Raw genomic sequence first — 13,391 nt, 5'->3', positions numbered from 1 at the left:
AACTTTAACACCTCAGAAGAGCTCGATTAAGAACTTCGACTGTATAGGTGTTTAGGGTTACAAAGCAATAATAATTATAATCACGACCGTATCTAAGGCATACATGCATGCACTATTTATAGCTTAACCCTACTAAATAATCACAGATGGACATGCCTAATCTGGATTTACAAAACTAAGCCCATGAAGCAACATAAAATACCCAACAATTTCACTACTCACACTATGTGTTAGGATTACTTCTTTTCGTGCAGCCAGTATTGGATATTCAATTCACATAAATTCATTTGAGAACAACTACTTCAGATTCATAAAGTTTATTTTATATAGACTCCCATTATGAATTGTTTTCCAGAACCCTATGAAAGTCAGAACCAGATACACTCAGAACTAGGAAAAGTTTGTCATTCAACTTTTGGCTTATAACCACTGCTATAAACTTATTCCCGTCTCATCTTTGTATTATTTTTAGCAAAAGATGCCTCGTGGTAGACCTGTAAGGTGTGTAGTCAATAGCACAACATAGAATCCTCCACCACAGTTCAATCCTGCTGCTCTCCAAGCAGCGATAGCAGCTGCTCTAACTCACATCAGCAAAAATGGTACCAATGGATCTGGTAGTGGTACCCACTTAACTAACCCCGGAGTTACCCACGGATACCCACGGGAGTGTTCGTACAAGGACTTCATGAACTGCAAACCCAAATCCTTTAATGTAAATGGGGGAGTAATTGCTCTGATGCGATTGTTCGACAAAACAGATTCGGTCTTCGCAATATGTCTGTGCCAGAAGGGAGAAAAGTTAAGTTTCTTGTCTGCACCTTCTCAGACAGAGCCCTAACATGCTGGAATAGCCATGTTAAGTCACTGACCGTATCAGTGGCTAACTTCATAGGTTCGGAGAACCTAAAAGAGATGATGTTGGAAGAATACTGCCATAGGGGCGAAGTTCAAAAGTTGGAACAAGAGATATGGGAGCATACCATGGTGGCTCAGAGATAGTGACCTACACTGACAGGTTTAGCAACCTGGCAACATTATGCCCTGAGATGGTTACCCTGGAAAGTAAGAAGATTGAAAGGTACATCTGGGGTTTATCTACCCCGATTCAAGGGGATGTACTGTCTTCTAACCTAACTACATTCGATAAAGCCAAACGCCTAGCCCAGCAAATCATTGACCATGGAGTCCGCCATGGCATGGAGGTCCCTGTTCCAGAGACATCAAAGGGAGGGGACTATAAACAAAATTCTTGGAACAAGAGGAAGGAGCGAACAACACAAGAAACCCCCGTAGGAGCAATAAATGGGTACTATATACGCCGCCACAACACCTGTTACTCCAGCACCTGCCAGTCGATATTCTGGAACTCTCCCGAAGTGTGATGGATGTAACTACAACCACACCGGAGTATGTCAGGAAATGCAATGCTTGAATTGCCACAGGAAGGGGCACACTGCTCTGTTCTGTAGGGCACCGGCACAACCGATCTCCCAAGTCCCTGGAGAAGAAGTAAATCATGCCTGCTATGGCTGTGGTGAGACAGGGCACTACAAGTAGGACTGCCCGATAACAAAGAACTCAGGTACATCTTCGAAATAACAATTACTTTAAAATTTTAATTTATATTTATATAAGATTAAAACTTAGGGAACATTTAAAAGTAATTATAATAACTCACTCCTCTGAACAACTCACAACATTCTAAGAGAACTAAAGATCTGTATAGGTGAGCTATGATAGCTTAGTATGTACATCAGGGTTGTGCACAGCTAGGATTTTGTAGACTTTGAGTGAGTGATTACCTCTTAATTCATGTTCCTTGTTTGGTTGTCGACTTGGGGCAGAGTCACTCAGTCGACCGTCTTATTCATCTTAGTTATACGCAACTTGTATATGCCAGGCGATCATAGAGATACCGTGGAGGATCGTAATATATAGTATCGACACTAGTTATCAAAGCACTTTCATTGTTAGTACTCGCTCATCGCGGTACGATTTGTGGCAGTGGTAATATCATGGAGAACACTGAAAGCACTAGAAAGTTTACACAGAGCACATTTTCGAGCACACTTCGAATATATCATCGTATAACAAATGTTTTTTTCAAATCAGCCTAACATTTCTTTCTGTAAAGAGTCTGTTGTCATCATTCGTCAAGGATTGGCACGGTCCTCACCATACTAAGTTCATATGTTTGAAATTCCATCGCCTTGACCGTCAAATTCACAAAACCCTCGTCATTCGTAACGACAACCCAACCTAGACCTCAACGTTGTCGCTTGTCTTCTAAACCCCGAAGTACTCATGCGAGGAGTACCTTACCCTCCAAAGCCTTAAACACCGTATATTCAGCAGACCTTCCCTAACTACCACACATCCAACAGATCAAGTAAAACACAATAATGAATGTATGAAATGATGTATAATCACTAGATGTTATGTTATAACAACAAATCAATTCGAGAAACACTTACGTTTTTGGAAGATTGGGTGAAGAACTGGATGATAGTTGAGAGAGAATGGAGGGTGTTCTTGAGAATGGAAGTTGGAAATGAAGAGTTTGGGGAGTAAACTCATGCTTAAGGCATGAGTTCACGGCCTCGGGAGAGTTTACGACCCAAACTCCAAAATTTTGGCCGTAAACTCTTGGTTAGGGTGCAATGGGTGGGTTTGCTACTTCACGACCCGAGACGGTACTTCTTTTCCTTCGTTCGTTTAAAGAATAAACACTAAAAACGCTCAAACGGACTTTTAAATTGGCTATCAATTATTAGAAATGTAATTGAATTTTAATTGAAGTGATTGACTTTAGAGTTTGTCCGAATGAAAATTTCGGGTTGTCACATCATCCCCCCGTTAAAGGGAATTTCGTCCTGAAGTTAAAGTTTAAGCGAATAAAATAGTTACAAATAACGAAGCAAGAAGATGAGGATATTTCAATTTCATTTGATCCTCGCGCTCCCATGTAAATTCCGATCCTCGCTTGGCGTTCTAGCGAACCTTCACAATCGGGATACGGCTTTGTTTCGTCTGCTTGACCTCATGGTCCATGATCTCTACAGGTTCTTCCACAAAGTTGAGGCTCTCGTTGATCTCGATCTCGTCGAGTGGGATTACAAGAGTCTCGTCGGACAGACACTTTTTCAAGTTTGAGATGTGGAATGTAGAATGTACGTTACGAAGTTCGTTGGGTAGATTGAGTTTGTAAGCTATAGGGCCGATTCTAGCGAGAGTCTCGAAAGGCCCTATGTATCTTTGATTGAGCTTCCCACGCTTTCCGAAGCATATCAAGCCCTTCCAGGGTGAGACTTTCAAAAGAACACGGTCTCCCACCTAGAATTCCAAAGGTTTCCTTCGTTTGTCTGCGTAGCTATTCTGTCAGTCTCTAGAGGCTTTCAATCGTTCACGGATGTGAACGATCTTCTATGTCGTTTCCCGAATGATTTCGGGACCTATGAGAGTGTTGTCAGGAACTTGTCCTCTAGTTAACTGGGTGTCACCCACTTCAGCTTAGCATAGATGGGATTTGCACTTCCGGCCATAGAGGGCTTCAAATGGAGCAGCCTTGATGTTCGTGTGATAAATGTTATTGAAGGAAAATTCGACAAGGGGTAAATGAGTATCATATGCCTTCCGAAAGTAAATCACATAGGCTCTCAGCATATCTTCCAGTGTTTGGATGGTTCTCTCACTTTGTTCGTCGGTCTGAGGGTGGTAGGCTGTACTCATGTCCAGCCTCGTCCCCAGGGAATTTTGTAGCGACTGCCAGAACCTTGAAGTGAACCTACTGTCTCTATCCGAGATAATGGATATGGGAACACCGTGCAATCGTACAATTTCCCTAATGTATGTTCTCGTAAGCTATTCCATATTGTTAGTTTCTTTGATAGGCAGGAAGTGTGCAGACTTGGTCAATCTATTGACGATGACCCATATGGTATCAAGTCCACCTGTTGTCTTGGCAACTTGGTTATAAAATCCATAGTGATCCATTCCCACTTCCATTATGGTATTTCTAGTTGTTGCAGCAAACCGGAGGGTTTCTGGTACTCGACCTTAACCTTTGCGCAAGGAAGGCATTTATTCACAAAGGTAGCAATTTTTACTTTCATGTTAGGCCACCAGTATAACTTTTTAAGATCCAGATACATCTAATCTGAACCTGGGTGGACGGAATACCGAGTGTTGTGCGCCTCGGTCATGACCAAGTCTCGGAAACCACCATGTTTTGGGGTCCAGATCTGGTCCATGAAATATAAGGCTCCGCCACCCTTGGCTTCTAAGTTCTTATCCATTCCTCTAAGGGATTCACCCGCCACATGTTCAGGTTTCAAGGCTTCAAGTTGAGCCTCCTGAATTTGTGTAGACAAGTTTGAATGGATAGTCATCGTCAATGATTTGACTCTTCACCCAAAATATTCTTTCCGACTTAGGGCGTCTGCTGCTACGTTGGCTTTACCCGGATAATAACGAATTTCGCATTCGTAGTTATTGAGTAGCTCGACCCACCGTCGTTGTCTCATTTTGAGCTCCTTCTGATTGAATATGTGTTGTAAACTCTTGTGGTCAGTAAAAATGGTGCTTTTCGTGCCATACAGGTAATGTCTCCATATCTTCAGGGAAAACACAACAGCTCCCAACTCAAGATCGTGGGTGGTGTAGTTGACTTCGTGTGTCTTCAGCTGTCTCAAGGCATAGGTGATGACCTTACCCCATTGCATCAGAACACTACCGAGCACTTGGTTGGATGCATTACAGTATACGACGAAGTCTTCTATCCCTTCGGGGAGGGATAGTATCGGTGCGTGCATAAGGCTCGCTTCAGCGTTTGAAACGCTTTTTCTTGTTTCTCTTCCCAGTCAAAGGCCACTCCTTTCTAGGTCAGTGTAGTAAGAGGTTTTGCAATCCGGTAGAAGTTCTGTATGAACCTACGGTAGTAGCCAGCGAGACCTAGAAATTGACGAATATTTGTAGGCGTCTTCGGTGCTAACCAATTCTCAATAGCCTTAATTTTGGATGGGTCCACATGGATTCCCTCTTTGCTACCACATGTCCTAAGACTTCGACTCTTCGGATCCAAAATTCACATTTAGAGAACTTCGCATAGAGCTTCTCCGTTCGTAAGGTTCCTAGAACTTGTCGCAGGTGATCGCCATGTTCTTCCTTACTTCGGGAGTAGATTAGTATGTCATCAATGAAGACGATGACGAACTGATCCAAGTAAGGCCAACATACTCTATTCATTAAATCCATTAACACTTCGGGCGCATTGGTCAACCCAAATGGAATCACCACGAACTCGTAGTGTCTGTAACGAGTTCAGAAGGCTGTTTTTGGAACATCCTCCTCTAGCACCTGTAACTGGTGATATCCGGATCTTAGATCAATTTTGGAAAAATAATTCGCCCCTTGCAGTTGGTCAAATAAATCGTCTATGCGAGGCAGAGGGTAACGATTTTTGACCGTCAGTTTGTTGAGTTCTCTGTAGTTGATACACATACGAAATGATCCGTCTTTCTTCTTAAGACACAAGACCGGTGCTCCCCAAGGTGAGAAACTTGGTCTTATAAAGCCCTTGCTGAGTAGTTCGTTAAGTTGACCAGATAGTTCCAGCATCTCAGCTGGTGCTAATCGGTAGGGCGACTTGGCTACTGGGATAGCTCTTGGGACTAAGTCGATCCTGAACCCGACCTATCATTGCGGAGGTAATCTTGGTAGTTCTTCTGGAAAGATGTCGGGAAAGTCGCTCACTACTGGAATATTCTTTAGTTCTTTCGTTTCTAGGCTCGTATCGACAACGTGAGAAAGGAATGCACGATATTCCTTACGTAGATACTTTTGTGCTTGAATACTTAAGATAATATGAAGACTCGTACCGGGGTTGTCGTTGTAGACGACGAGAATTTCGTTAGACGGGAGGTTTAGACGGACTGCTTTCTCGTAGCACATGATTTCGACGCGATGAAGACTCAATCAATCCATGCCGATGATAATGTTAAAGCTTTTAATCGAGACCGACATGAGGTCGATTGGAAATGAATGACTATCGAGGGTTAGGGTACATCTTAAGTTTGGTGCTCTCATTTTTCCCATTAGCCATTTCTATAGTGAATTGTTCTTTAAGTGCGTGTGGTTCTTGTTTAAGTATGCGAGCAACTTTATGGTTCATAAAGCTTAGCTTCGCTCCACTATCGAACAGTATGCATGTGTAGGAGTTATCGAGGAGAAACGTACCAGTTACCACCGTAGGGTCAGCAACTGCTTACCTGTGGCTTATAGCCAGAAGTCTTCCCGCTGCATCGACATTACTTGCTTTGGGGCAGTCCCTTTTATAGTGGCCCACATCGCCACATCCATAGCAAGCCTGGCCTATGCCAACACCGGGAACCTGAGTGATCGGCCTTGCCGGAGATTTGCAGAAACGGACAGTGTGTCCTTTGTTATTGTAGTTGGAGCACTTCATTTCTCGGCAAGGGCCATTGTGGTGGAAGTTTCATTTGTTGCACTTTGGCAAACTTCCAGCATACCACTTCACCGGAGTAGCAACAGTAGCAGGGGTTATCGCGGCATGAACTGCCACAATCTGTTGCTTTTTGGCAGCTCGCTGTTTCTTCTTGTCATCCCAGAACTTCCGCTTATTGTCAGCGGGTTTGGAGGGTTCCGAGATGGCCAGGGTCATTGTCGCTGATGGTATTGGATTCCATGATCAATGAGTCGTTGTGCCAGTCGCTTGGCACTATCGAAGGTAGCAGGGTTTGATGATAGGACATTTCCCTGATACGGAGGCACCAGCCCCCAGATGTACCTCTCAATCTTTTTCCCTTCGGTGGGAACCATATTAGGACAAAGGGTCACCAGTTCGCTGAACCTGGAGGTATATGCGACTATGTTGGAACCCATCATACTTAGGCCCCATAGTTCCTGTTCTAACTTCTGGATCTCAACCCTTGGGCAGTACTCCTCAATCATGAGGTCTTTCATAGTATCCCAGCCCATGTCGTTGGCCACTACGAGAGTTAGTGCCTTGACATATGATGTTCCACCACGTCAGGGCTTTCTCCTTAAAGGTGCACGCGTCAAACTTGACTTTGCTCGCAGCAGGGCATGAACAAATTTTGAAGACCGATTCTGTCTTCTCGAACCATTGCGTTAGGGCAATGACTCCGCCAGTCCCCTTGATGGACTTCGAATTGCAGTTGGTGAAGTCCTTGTAGGAGCACTCTCTCGAGCGCACAGGGATTTCACCATGAGTAGAGTCAATAGGGGTTCCACCTCTACTGGCATCAGTGGAGTAATATTGAGCCATGGCAGTTGCCACTGTCGCAGCTACTGCAACATTCAGAGCTGCTGAATCGATTACCGGAGGAGGATGCGGTGGTGGTGGATGATTATGCCTTGCTGATTTGCGAGGAGGCATCTTTCAGCAATAAGTTTATAATGATGAACACAAGGGTAAGAATCAATTGTAAGCAGAGTGAAAGTGATCCATTGACTAAGTCACCATAGTCCAACGATTGAATGAGAGTATGTTTTGAAATAGCAGTATAGTAGGATAGTATGGAAACACAAGAGTACAGATTTTTCCACAGATTAGATAATTGTCAACATTACTGGTATTATTGATGTAACAAGTTCAGGAAAATTGACCTAACAGTAGGTCTTACATCATACCATAAGGGAAAAGCTTGACAGTTCTTAGATCCTTAGTTAGAGTACTGAAAGATAGGAATATTTTACAGATAATTGCTACATAGAGCACAGATACAAAAGGCTATTCCTTTTTCAAAAGAAAAGATGTGCTAGACATCTTCTAACGGCGATGGGAATTCCTCGGGCGAACCCTGAGGTCTACCAGTTGACGAACCACCTCTTGAAGGTGTCACTCATGAGCCCTCTGGCGAACTCGAAGTTCTATGACTTCAGCTCGGGAGGCAGCCAACTGTTGCTGCAGAGTCTCATTGGTTCTCCTGTTCCTTTCCACCTCTTCTTTAAGATGGCAGATGTGGACTATCTTGACACCAGAGTTGGCATCAATCTCCATGACCCGGTCGATGGTTGCTCGACCTTGTTCAACATTTCGAGCAATTCTGCGGATGATGATGGGTAGAGCTCGATCCGTAGAGCCACCTTCATTTAGGTTGTAAAATCTTCGGTCTCCAAAGTAAGGTAGGGTTTGACCCTGTTCGTCGCTCCAGCGATTAAAGTTGGTTGCCTACAAGGGTGTGGGACCTGGAAAAGCTGGTCGGGGGTTGTTGTTTGGGGTTGACCTACTTGTAGTAGGTTGTTGACTCAAGGATCAGAGTTGGTACTATCAGAGAAGCCTTCAGCTTGGTGATCATCCAAAGGGATTGGGTGATCATCTTCTGGTTCTTCCTCTAGCCATCCTGCGTTGCCTTTGTTTGGAAAGTACGGGTCGCCATGATGGAATCTAGCCATGATATCTACGCAAGAAAGGGGATATAAGAATCTTATATAAATAGACGTACTACTAAAGATAATTATAAGATGATCTATATCTGTTATGTCAAAACTTGTATAATGTATACCAGTTATATGAAAGCAGAGTAGGATAGACCTTCGAATAAGTGTCCCTAACTCCAAATCCACAACCAAACAAGGACAGGAGGTGAAGCAAAGGTCACAGATTCTCAGTCTATGACACCTAAATTTCATACAACCTTAGCGTATCCACTTAACGACTACTAACCTACTTGATAGAGACCTTTTTAATTCTCAGATATGTGATTAAAGTAACACAAAATAATCCTATACTATTTTAAACTTATGTTATGTTCTAATGTTTTCATTGTAGTAGTGCTGGTAGCTTTTTAGACTTTTTGCCATATCACAACCATTCTAGGGCATATGCTAATCACTCCTCGGACCAGCATAGTTGATCAGGCTATGCCATTCCCAGGACTGACCATACATCCCCGAGCTCACTTGTAATATTCAACAATCGTAATACTTTTGTTCTTGTCATTGTGACACTGATTTTAGTATGAATGCAGACTTGTATACTTAGTTAAATATTTCATTATTTAAAAGTATAGACTCTTGGTCAGAGTGTTTTAATCCCAATGGGTTTATAGTTAGTATACCTTTTATGGGTTGATATACTTAATTTACAATAAACAATGCTCTCATACCAATCTGTCACACCCCAAAACCGAGAACAGCGAAAACGTTATGGGGCGGAGGATGTCATGTAAAGTATCACAACACAGTATAATAGCAAACAAGTAAACAACATCATCCATTGCATTAAATATATAATTTTAATACAAGTGTGTTCTGTACAGTTATAGACACCAAAAATATGCATCAAAATAAAGATGAGTCTTGAATGCGCTCCATCTTCTCAAAAGCTGGCATTGATACCTGTCTACTGATGACCTGAGAATACAAGTTATTTTGAAAGAGTTTAATAGCATTGAAGCTGGTGAGTTCATAAGTATTTAGTGTCGGTGTTTGTATCAAAAGGTTTAAAGTACAAGTTTGTAAACGTTTGCAACAAAAGTATGTGAATGCTCGTGAGTATTTGTAAAAGTTTGTAACTCCTAGAAAATCCTATATTTCCTACTAAAAGTAGCCTTCTACCAAGGCACAACTGCTTTGTATGTATGTTTCTTGTAAAAGTGTGTAATTTCCCAAGTGTAACTATCATTATCAAAATATAGTTTGTACATTAATGTTTAGGTGAAATAATCACCAAATAAATGTAAAGAGTAAATTTATGTAGTAATGTAGTGTTGTATTATAGGAACTACTACTGTACTAACTACCTTAAACCAGATTTATATTAAGGTATAATGTGATTAATTGTACCATACTATTGCCGGAAAAACACGACAATGTAAGTCGTTAAAAGGTATGATGTTTGGCACCCGCAGACCTGCAGGTCCGGCTGTAGCTAGCAACAAGGTGTAGGATAGTCAACCAGTATAGATCTATACGCAAACTCACGCTCTCCCTCCAGGAGATTCTGGCTAGAACTCGGGCCATGACATTGAAGGCATGCTCCGATACAGTGGATCACATTTATGTTAACGTATTCTTGTATATGTAATATATTGTTACTGATCATAATATCGTTGTATATGTTCTCATTCTAGTATTGTTGTATATGTTCTCATTCTAGTATAGTTTTATATGTTATCATAGTAATAAGTAATGACTCATGAATGAACTGACTCTTGTATGCTTCATTGAACTAGAAGTAATAAGTAGTATAACTCTAAACTATACCTATTATAGTTTATTAGTAAACTTGTTCGAATGATTGAAGGTACTGAACTGAGATAAAAGTCTTTATATCTATACATATATACATAATATATAAGTAAGGGTTCAACGACATTAAGACAAACAACCGGGTACTTTAAGACCACAACCAAACGAGGATAGGAAGTAAAGCGGGTTATCTCTCCTAAGTCCTTCAAACCTTATTTATATAACTATATATGTGATAGGCATGGTTTTAACAATATATAAGTTTGAAAACTCTAAAAGTAGTGTTTAGTATATCGAAGTGAATTTGATAAAGAGTTTGACATGTAAAATAGTTTGATAAACAGTTTAAAGTCGTTTGTTTGGTAAAACAGTTTAAAATATGAAAATCCATTTGTATGCTAGTTATTAATAACATGTGATTGATCTAATAACTAACATGTTTCAACTTGTATTCCCCCCATAAAGCATTTAAAAAAATTTAAAATTATTTCAAAGGTTAATTAAAGGGTATGAACTCACCTGTAGTGAGTGGTTTGTTCGGAAGTGTCGGACAAGGTGCGAGGTGTCAAGTGAGGACGTGAACACACACAATGGTCCTAGTTATCATATAATAAGCATATATGTATCCAATTAGTCAATTAATAACTAATTAATCAAGTTAAGAAACCCTAGGTCATGGAAACACTTTCATCCAAGTGCTATAGGTAACATAGGGTTGCATCTAAGGGTTGTATGGCATGTCATTGGAGTTTATGGCCCATGAACCACCCCTTTATGGATTTTATGGCCCATGACCATTTCCCCATGATTTTATGGCCATAAACTGATGGTACTAAATGCCAAATTGTGTTTTGAGGTCTTACAAGTCATGATTGGGCATCATATGATCAAGTCCAAGCCTTAGGAAAACATTAGGGGGCATAATAAGACCACCTTATGGAGTTTACGGCCAAATGGCCATATTCTTATGTGTTCACGGCTGTAAACTCTCTTAGGGAAATGTTTTGATTGTTGTTTAAGGTTTTAAACACTTCTAGGAAGGTTCAAGGTTGGCATCCAAGGATTAGGAAGGGACTAATGTCCATTTTACCACTTTAAAAGGGGTTTACGGCCCAAGAACGTCCTTGGCTGTAAAATCCTTTGTTCTTGTGTTATTTGATGATTTTAAAGTGTTATCAAGTTCATATTAAGCACACAAGAAGCTAGGGCAAGTGTACTTACAAGATAGGAGCTTGATTTGGTGTTTAAGGTCCAAGAACACTAGTGTGTGTTCTTGGTGTTTTGAAAATCTAAGTAAAAAACAATAATGAATGGATGAAATGATGTATAATCACTAGATGTTATGTTATAACAACAAATTAAGTCGAGAAACACTTACGTTTTCGGAAGATCGGGTGAAGAACGAGATGATAGTTGAGAGAGAATGGAGGGTGTTCTTGAGAATGGAAGTTGGAAATGAAGAGTTTGGGGAGTAAACTCATGCTTAAGGCATGAGTTCAGGGCCTAGGGAGATTTTACAGCCCAAACTCCAAAATTTTGGCCGTGAACTCTTGGTTAGGGTGAAATGGGTAGGTTTGCTACTTCACAACCCAAGACGGTACTTCCTTTCCTTCGTTCGTTTAAAGAATAAACACTAAAAACGCTCAAACGGACTTTTAAATTGGTATCAATTATTAGAAATGTAATTGACTTTTAATTGACGTGATTGACTTTAGAGTTTGTCCGAATGAAAATTTTGGGTTGTCACAGTCGTCTTAAATCAGAAATCGGGAAACAACAAATGGACAGAGAGAATGATTATAATCCATGTCTCAGCCCATACGATATCTAGAAGGGAGGAATATATGATCCCTTATCTGATGGACGCGTCATTGATTTGTTCAGAGTTCGATGGCAGTAGTTTTTAAGAGCTACGATTTCTAGTCGGGTTTTCAAGTCATACGCAATAATAGTTTCAGACTTATCCAAGTGGGAGACTGTTTGATTAGTGTCTAAGTCCATAACTATATTTGGTATGTACTTGAACCGATTGGCATGGTCTATTTGGGTTGCGTGGCATCATGCATTTGGATAGGCTAAAATGAGAGAAATAACACTTAAGTTTTATTAATATATTATAAGTTCTAATATATTAATAAGATTATTTAATTAGTATTGATCAAGAATTAATTTGGAATTAATTAAGTGATCAAAAGGAGAAGAATTAAATATATGGGTTGATTGTGTAAATCATCCATACTTGTATAGTGGGCTAATGCTCCATGGGTTATCAAGTTGGGCTAAAACCATAGGATGCTCCATGGTGTTTTTGTGCACATGGATTATGGAAATGAAAGGCCATGACAATTAGGGTTTACATGGTGTAAACCAAATTGTGACACACTACATAAGCATCCTACTCTTCCCAAAAATCAAAGACTATGAAGGAATGGTGAGGCTAGCCGATTTCATGAAGTGTCTCATTTCTCTCAAGTTATTCTAAGTGTATTTGGTCTTGTGTGAACCATTTGAGGTGTCACACTTGGGGCACTAGGCTCTTAAGCTCCATGGAATCAACCTACATCACAAGGTATGTCTTTTAACTTATATTATTCCATATGAATCAATGTTTTGTATGCTAGTTAGGATAATACCTTGGAATATTCATATTTGCATGTGTAATAGAGAAAACATAGATCCAAGGTATTTAGGGTTGCATGTACACTTAGGAGTGTTAGAATGCTCAAAACCCAACAATCATAGCTGGGATCAATATAGCCTGATCAAGTATATTCATTTGAGATGTGACCGACATGTGTTTGGGAGTGATGTGGTGTTGCAACAGTCTTAAAAGTTACCTAACTCTATTCAAGGGATTTTTAGATCAGAACATAAAGTTTAAATACTATGGGAGTATTTTATGATACTATAAGACAACAACAAGTTTAAAACATACCAAGTTCATTACATTAAAATACTCTACGAGTATATTAGGCACTATAAACAACTTATGTGAGAATTTAAAAGACCCTTCTGGTAGGTCTATGATTCTGAAGTGAATACTTCCAAGGTTTTATATAATTGAGATTTTATAGACTTAGAATTTGTGATATATGCTTCACTTCCTGTTCCTTGTTTGGTTGTGGTTTTGGAGTAGGATCACTTATTCGATGGTC

This window comes from Lactuca sativa, chromosome 3 (genome assembly GCF_002870075.4).
Source record: "Lactuca sativa cultivar Salinas chromosome 3, Lsat_Salinas_v11, whole genome shotgun sequence".
NCBI classification, from domain to species: domain Eukaryota; kingdom Viridiplantae; phylum Streptophyta; class Magnoliopsida; order Asterales; family Asteraceae; genus Lactuca; species Lactuca sativa.
This window is presented reverse-complemented; position numbering follows the sequence as displayed.